The sequence below is a fragment of the Furipterus horrens genome, unplaced genomic scaffold (assembly GCF_987537825.1).
Source record: "Furipterus horrens unplaced genomic scaffold, mFurHor1.1.pri manual_scaffold_17, whole genome shotgun sequence".
Lineage (NCBI taxonomy): Eukaryota > Metazoa > Chordata > Mammalia > Chiroptera > Furipteridae > Furipterus > Furipterus horrens.
Genome location: NW_028327187.1, coordinates 22,569,417 through 22,579,215, shown reverse-complemented (window position 1 = coordinate 22,579,215; position 9,799 = coordinate 22,569,417).

Here is a 9,799-nt window from a genome sequence, read left to right as displayed (position 1 = left end):
AACTCATTCATGCTACAAATAAGCCATGGAGAACCTGAGGATACCATCTCAGGGCCTTTCCTAAATACCGCGCTGTCATTTCTGGCCCCATGTCGCCCCCTCCTGTTTGTGTGCTGCACTGCTAGGATGTCTCCGTCCCACAGCTCCAGGTAGAATGTGGGGCCAGGTGCCATCCTGCTTTGGGATTCCCAGCCTCTCTTGGACCTCTGTTCATGTTTCCTATCCTGATATTTTCCCCTTACTTTCCAAGGCTCTCAACATTTCGCCTTTTCTCTCCAGTGACACTGCATCCAGTTCTACAGGTGTGTGTACGTGGGGAGAAGCCCCTGGGAGAGCCTGGTGTTGAAGTGGGATGCGATAGGAACCACAGAGCCCCTCGGAATGGAGTCAGGCACATTTGGGCAGGCTAGGAGCTCGGGTGGGGGTGTAAAGCGACGGGCAAGGATGGCAGACAAGCAGGTCCATGACCCTGCAAAGCATCTCCTAGGAGGTCTGTGAGGGGAAAAGGGACAGAAATCCAGTGGGAAGGCGTGAAGCAGGGAGGGAGGCAGCATCCACAGCACTAAACTTTCCAGGAAGAAAGGAAGCAAACTCTCTCTATGTTTAAAGTATTTCAAATTTAAAACTTGGAGGATCAATTAAAAATAAAAGTTGAGGGATCAGCTAAACACAAAACATTGTACTTGAGTGTGTAAATTCTCAGAGGAGCATAGATGAATACTTTTTGAAACTGCCTTACATGCACTACATTTGAAGAAATAAATTAATGGGTGGTGGATGGTGGGAGCAAGGTTTCCTCTCACTGTTGGTGAGGGAAGTCATAATTAAGCAGAAGGGGCAGCTAGAATGATAGAGTGGTAATGGATTAGAGTTGGAGACACCAGTATAAAATCATGTTTATCTTAATACAGACACAGATGTATAGATGTAAAAATATTTATAGATATGTGTGTGTGTGTGTGCATGTTACATTAGTTTCTTATTGCCTCTGTAACCAATTACCACAAACTTAGTGGCTTAAACAAAAACAAATAGTTTATCTTGGCGTTATGAAGATCAGAAGTTTAATTTCAAGTTGTTAGTAGAGCTGCATCCGTGCTGGAGGCTTCAGGTGAGAATCTGTTTGCTTCCTGCCCTTTTTAGCTTCAGAGCCACCTCCATTGCTTGGTTCATGACGCCTTGTGTCTCTCCAATTTCTTGCTTCCAAAGTAATATCTGCTACTACTCACTCTGCTCCTCCTGTCCACCTTTTGCATGGACTTGTAGTGAGTTCAGGGACTTTTCTGAGTTGGGGGGAGGTTGTTAAGAAAGAAGAGACAGGACCCTGAGAGGCAGTAGCACCACACCGAAGCTTTCTTTGGGCAGTGCTTGAGCAGGCTTGTATGAGAAGGGAAGTCCCACCTAGCAAGAGACCTTCCAGAGACAGAGGCATAGGGCTACCATCCAGAGGCAGAATAGGGCAAGGGAATTCCCAGGGAAGAAGGAGAAGGCAGAGAGGAGGCTTATGCTTCTAGGTGATGTTAGTGAGGAGTCTCCGGGTCATATAACCCTGAAAGGCAGCAGCGGTTTAGGGTCTTTTGTAGCCCCAGGATTGGACTTATTTGTGGTTAGCAGATATTGGGTAAAGTTTTGTGGAGTATGTAAAGTAGGTAGGCTCAAATGGCCTTAAAAAATACAGGTGGAAAAAATACAAATATATAATACAGGCGGGGAGTGTTGGACTATATTTAAAGCACTATGACGTATGAGAATTGGAGTTTGGCAGCAGCGGGCTTTGGGCTAATGATCCTAGCCCAGCTCTGGAGGAGTAAACAACACAGGGGCTCATCAGGAGGGCCTCTTCTCTCAAATCCCCCAGTGAACTGACCTTCCAGGTTTCCCTCCCCTGGCTTTTCCAGATGAAAACTTCACTTCCTTTTGGGGAAGATGGCTTCTCCCCAAACCCTCCTGAATAAACACATCCTCAGAGGGTCTGTGGATAGAGGCAAGGGGTGTCACAAAGACAGGGCACTAGTGTAACAGCATGGGGACAAGTCTCAAAGTGTCTAAAGCTGGTGAAGGTGTCCTATTTCTTGGAGGGAAGCTGAAACTCCCCTCCCGGTGCCACAGGGGTACCACATCCTTGCGACACTCAGGGAATCACCTCTTTGGTGCCCACAGCTCAATGGACACAGTACCCAGCACACAGGCACGCAGCCGATCTCACCTCTGAGACCGACTGAGGCCAAGGCACCAGAACTATTTGCGCTGGGCCAGAGTTGGAACCCTGGGTCTGTACTTGGTGCTCCTGGTCATCAGATGGAGATGACACCCATCCTTGCAAAGGGCCAGAGTGCCTTCTCACTTGGACGTGGCTGGTTTTCAATGCCAGGCGCCCCAGGAGCCTGATGACACCTCTCAGAGGAGAAGTGCTTCTGATTCAGCTTCCACAAGGTCAATGGTCCCTGGAGAAACCCTTTGGTGGCCCCTGAAGCTTTGCCGTGGGTGGTGGCTTTGGCCTGAGATGCACATCATGAAGCAGATCTTGGAGTTGCTGGTGTTGGAGCAGTTTCTTATTACCCTGTCCCAGGAAGTCCACAGCAGTGTGCAGAGAGCTTGTCAGGCTGAGGGATTAGGTGAGGGAGAGAGAGAGAGCCAACCTGTGGCTGGTTGGCTCCAAGGACTGCGACTTCACAGAGTCTTACTTCCCCACTTGGACTGTCTTGATTGCCCTGAATAGCCCTTACATGGCCAAGTGACTTTTTGTTGTTTAGTCTGGAACTTTCATCCCCTAGATTTCCCACCCAGGGACACAGAGTGAATCGTGAAGGGAGCCTGTTTCCAGGGGAAGGCAGTGTGGCTACAGCAATAGTGTTAGCTCTGGACCTAGATCAAAGGGGTCCAAATGCTGGCTTTGCTGGCTGCCCACTAGCTGTGTAAGTTTTGGCAAATTACCATTCCTCCTTGTGCCTCGATTTCCCCCTTGGTAAAATGGCTTCTGGGATTCTTTTGAGGATTAAAGGGAGAGTAGAATGTACGTTTTGCTCACACTGCTGGTACCTAGTTAGTGCTTAACACTGTGAGCTGCTCTGGTGTGGTGGTGGATGCCTGTAGTCCCAGCTACTCAGGAGGAGGGGTGAACGTGGCCCCAGGCTGCATTAGCCACTAGAAGTCAGCTCCAGGAGAGTCCTCCAAGCTGTAAAGGAGACAGGTGAGGAACAGGTATTTGGGCAGGTGGGAGGGAAGAAGGGTTTTGGAATGGCCTCCCTGACACCAGCAGGATGGAGGATAGCTGCTAACAAGAGAGAATTTCTGAAGTCAAGGTTCTTAATATGCATTGAAGGACCTCAGAAATGGTGGTTTGGGTTTCTCTGGGCGAGGGGATCTAATAATAACAGTTTCTCTTTAAATCAAACGTTTGATTTTGACTTTGCTAAAATTAACAGTGCAGTTGAAAGAAATAGAGAGGTCATTTTTACCCCTTCATCTCATTTCCACAATGGTAACATCTTGCAAAACTATAATACAATATACAGTCAAGATCTTGACATTAATACGGTCTGCATACAGAACAGTTCATTACCACAAGGCTCCCTCCTGTTGCCCTTTTATAGACTCACCCACATCCCGTCTTTCCCACCACCCCTGTCCTACCCCTTCCCAGATCCTTCACTCCTTGCAACCACTAAATCTTCTGTCTTTTTATAATTTTCTCACTTCAAGAATAGATTTTATCCTCATCTGAGTATATTTAATGATTTTTTAGAGAGAGAGGAATGGGGGAAAGAGAGAGAGAGAGATGTGAGAGAAAGAGAGAGAGAGATGTGAGAGAGAAATATCGATCAATTGCTTCCCATATGTGACCCAACCTGGGACTGAACCCACAACCTAGATTTGTGTCTTAATTGGGAATCTAATCCACAACGTTTTGGTGCACAGGTTGATGTTCTGAGCCACCCAGCCAGGGTTCAAGAATGTTTTATAAGTGGGAATGGCATCCCTACCTCTGCCTCTGGTGCCACCTTCCCCTAAATTTTCTCTCTCTCCTTCCTCCTCTGGACATATCAGTACTTTTCCATTTAAAGTTAAGCACTCAGTGGATCCTAATAGACCTCAAGTTTAATTTGTTCCCTGGACCAAAGCTGAATTAGGAGCTACTGTTAAATAATCTTCTAAGGTAACTGAGGATCCTCGCAAGTTTGCTGAGGAATTAGATATTTTTATTCAGACCTTCAGCCTGGGTTTTCTGATTTATAGCAGCTAATTCATATGCCACTTCGTGAAGGCCAGGCTTGCCATTGGATGATAATTACTTGATGGGAACATCCCAAAAGGGATTTAGAAAAACAAACCTCTAATTTTGGGGAAGAAGCTAGAAGACTAGCTTTGAGTAATTATGGTAGCTATCCCCAAGTCTGTTGGTTGGAGCAAAATTCAGACATGCTCCAAAAAGTCTCACAAATCTCTTCATGACTATTATAATCAACTTCAGGTAATTTTTAAAGAAAATGCTGGTCTTCCTTCAGACACTGATTCCTCTTGGGTAACCATGAACTCTTTGTGTTTTAAGGAACTGAACTGAGATCTTGCCCGTTAGGTTAAAAGGACCAGGATAGAGTGGGAAGCCACGTCCACCCTAGATTTGGTTAATTTGGCCAGTCACCTTGCTTGTACTCTACATGAGCTGCCTAGAAGTAAGATTGCTAAGATTTCTAATTTTCAGCCCTGGCAAATGAAGGCCCTGTATGAGACCAAAAGACTCCAAGCTTCTGCTTTCATTGCAAAAAGCCAGGACATTGGAAAAGGGATCGTTGCAAGTTTAAGCACTTCAGGTGCTCTCAGGCTTCTAACCAGCCTTCCCAAGGTCCTCCTAATCCCCAGTGATGGGGCTCAAGGAAGTACAAGGGACTTACCCAATCCCCCTTCTTAATCGGCTTGGAAGAACTTTTCTTCAAGTTGATAATGGACCCATCTCTGTCCTTATCGACACTGGTGCTACACTCTCAGTTTTCTGACCAACTGGTATAAAACAGTCCCTGCCTCAGAGTGATAAAATAGAACAAATAGTGGGAATTTCAAATAAACCTCAACAGGTTCTTGTCTCTGCAACTATTGCTTTTTGCTTAGATCCTTTTAGAGATATACACACTTTCTTTCCTCCTTCGTTCTTCTGCCCATATTCATTTATTAAGCTGAGGCTTCATAGAGAAGCATCGTGCCAAAAATTCTTTCTCTCAAAATGGGGAAATAATCCAAGGATTTGACAGTAGCTATGAAAACAGCTCATCAGGTGAATTAAACAATTCTTTTCTTTTTTTTTTAAATTTAGTTTTTATTTTGTTTTTTCCTTTATCATTTAGTCCTCTTATGTGCCCTCCCCCCAGCAACCACCACACTATTGTCCATTCCCATGAGTCCTTTTTCCTTTTTGCTCAGTCCTCCCCCACCCACTAGCTGTCATCCTGCTCTCCATCTATGAGTCTGTCCCTGTTTTCCTTGTTAGTTCGTTTGTTCTTTAGATTCCACATATCAGTGAATTCATATGGTACTTTTTTTTTCTCTGACTGGCTTATTTCACTTAGCATAATGTTTTCCAGGTCCATCCATGCTGTCACAAAGGGTAAATCTTTCTTCTTTTTTATGGACTAGTAGTTTTCCATTGTGTAAATGTCCCATAGTTGTTTTATTTACACCATAGTTGGTGATTGTAAATAACGCTGCAAGGAACACAGATTTTTGTGGACCCTCCATACTGTTTCTCATACAGGCTGTACCAGTTTACAGTCCCACCAACAGTATACAAGTGTTTCCTTTTCTTCACACCCTCTCCTACAGGTTATTTGTTGACTTTTTAATAATAGCCATTCCTACTGGTGTGAAGTGGTATCTCATTGTGGTTTTTATTTGCATTTTCTTTATGATTAGTTTTGCTGAGTATCTTTACATATGTCTGTTGACCATCTGTATATATCTTCTTTGGAGATACGTATTTCTTTGTCCTCTTCCCATTGCTCATTTTTTTTTTGTTATTGAGCTGTATGAGTTTCTTATATATTTTGAATATCAGCCCCTTATTGATATATCATTAGTGAATATATCCTCCCATTCAGTAAGTTGCTTTTCACTCTTGTTGAAGGTTTTCTTCACTGTGCAGAAGCCTCTGAGTATGATGAAGTCCCATTTACTTATTTTTGCTTCTTGTTTTCTTACTCAGAGGAATTATCAAATGAGATATTATTCAGACTGCCCTGACTGGTGTGGCTCAGTTGCTTGGGCATCAACCTGCAAAGCAAAGGGTTGCCGGTTCGATTGCCAGTCAAGACAGATGCCTGAGTTTCAGATTCGGTCCCTATCCTTCTTTCTCCCTTCCCCTCTTGCTAAAAGTAAATTAATAAATCTTTTATAAAAAGATATTACTCAGAATGATGTCAAAGAGTTTACTTCGTACATTTCTTTCTAGGAGCATTATGTTTTCAGGGCTTACATTTAAGTCTTTATCTTAATTTGAGTTTATTTTTGTATATGGTGTAAGAGGTTGATCCAGGTTCTTTTTTCACATGAAGCTGTCCAGTTTTCCCAACATCACTTGTTGAAGAGACTGTCATTAATCTAGTGTATATTCTTACCTCTTTTGTCATAGATTAGTTGACCAAATAAGCTAGGGTTTATTTCTGGACTCTCTATTCTGTTCCATTGATCTCTGAGTCTGTTTTTGTACCAGTACCATGTGTTTGGATTATTGTCGCTTTGTACTGTAGTTTGAGATCAGAGAGTGTGATATCTGCAACTTTATTCTTTGTCAAGATTGCTTTGGCTAGTCAAGGTCTTTTTTGGTTCCGTGGGAATTTTAGGATTATTTGGTTTAGGTCTGAGAAGAATGACACTGGCATTCCTTGAATCTGTACATTATTTTGGGTAGTATGGTCATTTCAACCATGTGAATCCTTCCAATCCATGAGCACAGTATATCCTTCCATTTACTTGTGTCCTCATTAATTTCATTCTTCAGTATCTTATCTTTTTTAGAGTACAGGTCTTTCACCTCCTCGGTTAAGTTTATTCCTAGGTGTTTTACTCTTTTTGATGCAACTGTCAACATATCCTACTTTAACTGAAAAACTCCCCTTTCTTACTGGTCGTCTGACATTTTCTTATAGGTGCTTGAGACCCTTGTCAGAAGACTTGCCTGGCCTGTTAATAGGAAGTCTGCAGCTCCAGGAGCCCACAGTTCTCTGTGTGTGACTTTTGTTACATGGTCCCATCATTGCTGCATATATTCCTTTGCCTCAGATACCAGAGATTGACTGTGAGGCAGCTACCTTCAGGGCCCTTACAGTGCCTGCTGGTCCTGGTGAGAGCTCAGTGCGAATCTCTCTGGTTCAACCTGATAATTTCACATATCTACTATTTGTGCTATCAATACCTTAGGGGTTCTCCCCTTTCCAGGAAACATACAGGGCTGAGTTTATTGTATTAACACCGTCCAGCGAACTCAGTATTGAAGCTATTGGGAAAAATGAAAACAAAACCAAAAAAGATCGTGTTCTCAGTGAAATATAAAACACATGTGCCTACTGAACAGCAGATAAATTCACCCAACCAGAACTCATGGAAACCTTGATTTCTAGCCAGTCACTCACAGGGCCTTTGCCCATACAGGCATCAGAACTTTGTAACTGACTTGTAGGAGTGGCCAGCATGGCCTATTTTGAGATTCACACATCAACAGAAAAAGTGGCATCCATAGTTCATGACTAATAAAATAGTGTTACTTTCCCAGGGAGAAAATATGTTCTAACAGTGATAGAAAAATGGCTCAGGAACTTGACTGATCCGAGTTTGAATTCTTGCTCTGGTCAAGGGACTCAATTTACTGAACTCAGGTTCCTGACTGTGATGTGGGGATGATAACCTTTTCCTTGTAGCAGAACCAGAAAGGTGTTAGAAAGGTAATGTATGCCTTGTAAACAGTAACTGGCATATGCATTTATGAAAAAGGAATTGAAATGTGACACAACGTATATAAGATTTTCTGGTACCATGCTGGTCAGGTGGTTTGGGGAAGGAAGTTGAGCCCATGGAGTCAGGTAGGTGAAGTATGCCAGGCAACCTAAGGCTCTTCAGCTGTAGGCAGTGAACTACTTCTATGTGAAAGGTGAGGAATGCATTCTGACTGCAGCAGTGGTATGCAGTTAGAGTACAGTCTGGATCCAAACTGGCTACTGGAATTCTGGTAGTTAAAGGGAATGTTCAAGGATGGTCAGCACAGAGCATGGCTACACTGACCTTGAGTCGGTGTAGAAAAGCCCTCTTAACTACATGAAACTAAAAATTTTTTGCTCAGCAAAGAAAACCATCAACAAAAGAAAAAGAATGGGAGTAGATGTTCATCAGTGATATATATCTGATAAGCAGTTAATATCTAAAATTTATTATTAAATAAAAAGCTTATATAACCCTGGCTGGTGTGGCTCAGTGGATTGAGCGTCAGTCTGCAAGCCAAGTGTCGCTGGTTCGATTCCCAGTCAGGGCACATGACTAGGTTGCACGTTAGGTTCCCAGTTGGGGGCGCGAGTGAGAGGCAACCACACCACACAGTGATGTTTCTCTTCCTCTCTTTCTCTTTTCCCCTCTCTCTAAAAAACAAACAAACAAGTAAATAAATTATTTTTAAAAAACCTTATATTTAATTCAACATCAAAACCCCCCAAACATTCCAGTTTAAAAATGTGCAGAAGACCTGAACAGACACTTCTCCAAAGGGGACATACAGATGGCTATTATTATTTCAAGTATCAATATATGCAAATCTGGTTTTAGTGGGGATAAACACTGGGTTTGAAGTCATTTGAATTTTATCAATCATGTTGTCATCACTTTAAAATATATAAAACAGAAAGTAAATGTAAAATAATAGAAAAATATATATTGGTCTCTGATAATCATTTTGCAATATATGTACATCAAATCATCATGTTATACACCTTAAACATATGCAATCGTATATGTGCATTATTTGTCAGTTAATCTGGGGGAAAAAGAAAGAGGGAAGAAGGGATAGAAGGGGGAGAGAGAAAAATGAAAAGGAAAGAGGGAGGGAGGGGGAAGGGAAAGAGGTAAAAATGAATTCTCTGGAGGAGCTCAAAATCTTACACTTCTGTTTGACAAAAACTTAGCCATAACAGAGCGGCTTATTATGGTAAGTATTGAACCTGGGGAAACCACACCACAAGGAAACAACAGCCTCCACTGTGTTGAGCAGCAGAAAGAAAAAAAAAAAAACGTTGTCATTGTTTCTGCCTCTAACTCCCATTTCACCTCTTGTGAATTAAACCTAGCTCCCATCCCCACCCCAAGCTTTTTCTGACCTTAGCAATTTACTTTTGGTCATAAAGCCTAACAGTCTGTGTGTGGTGTCCCCTCCCATTCTCCTCTGTCGTTTGGATTCCTTATTTGTTCATATAGTTATCTCCCTTTTAGGTGGGGATATATGTGTTTATTCTTTACAAAATATAACTCCTCTATCATTGCTGTGGACTTTGAGGAGACAGAGGATTTTTCCCCATGGAAGATTACCATGTTGATATGCACTGACTTTTTCTTTCCTCCTGTAACATATCTGAAATTGGGATGTGTATTATAATGGATGCCATTTTAGAGATAGTATAGAATTGTACAGTTTTTTAATATTTGGTTTACACTATTATATGAAAAGTTATTGGCCAGATTCATAACTTTCTATCTGTAATCTCTTGTTTTGTTTTTTTTTTTTTGTTTTTTTTTTTGTTTGTTTCTGTTTCAAAGGCAGGAAAGTCAGAAT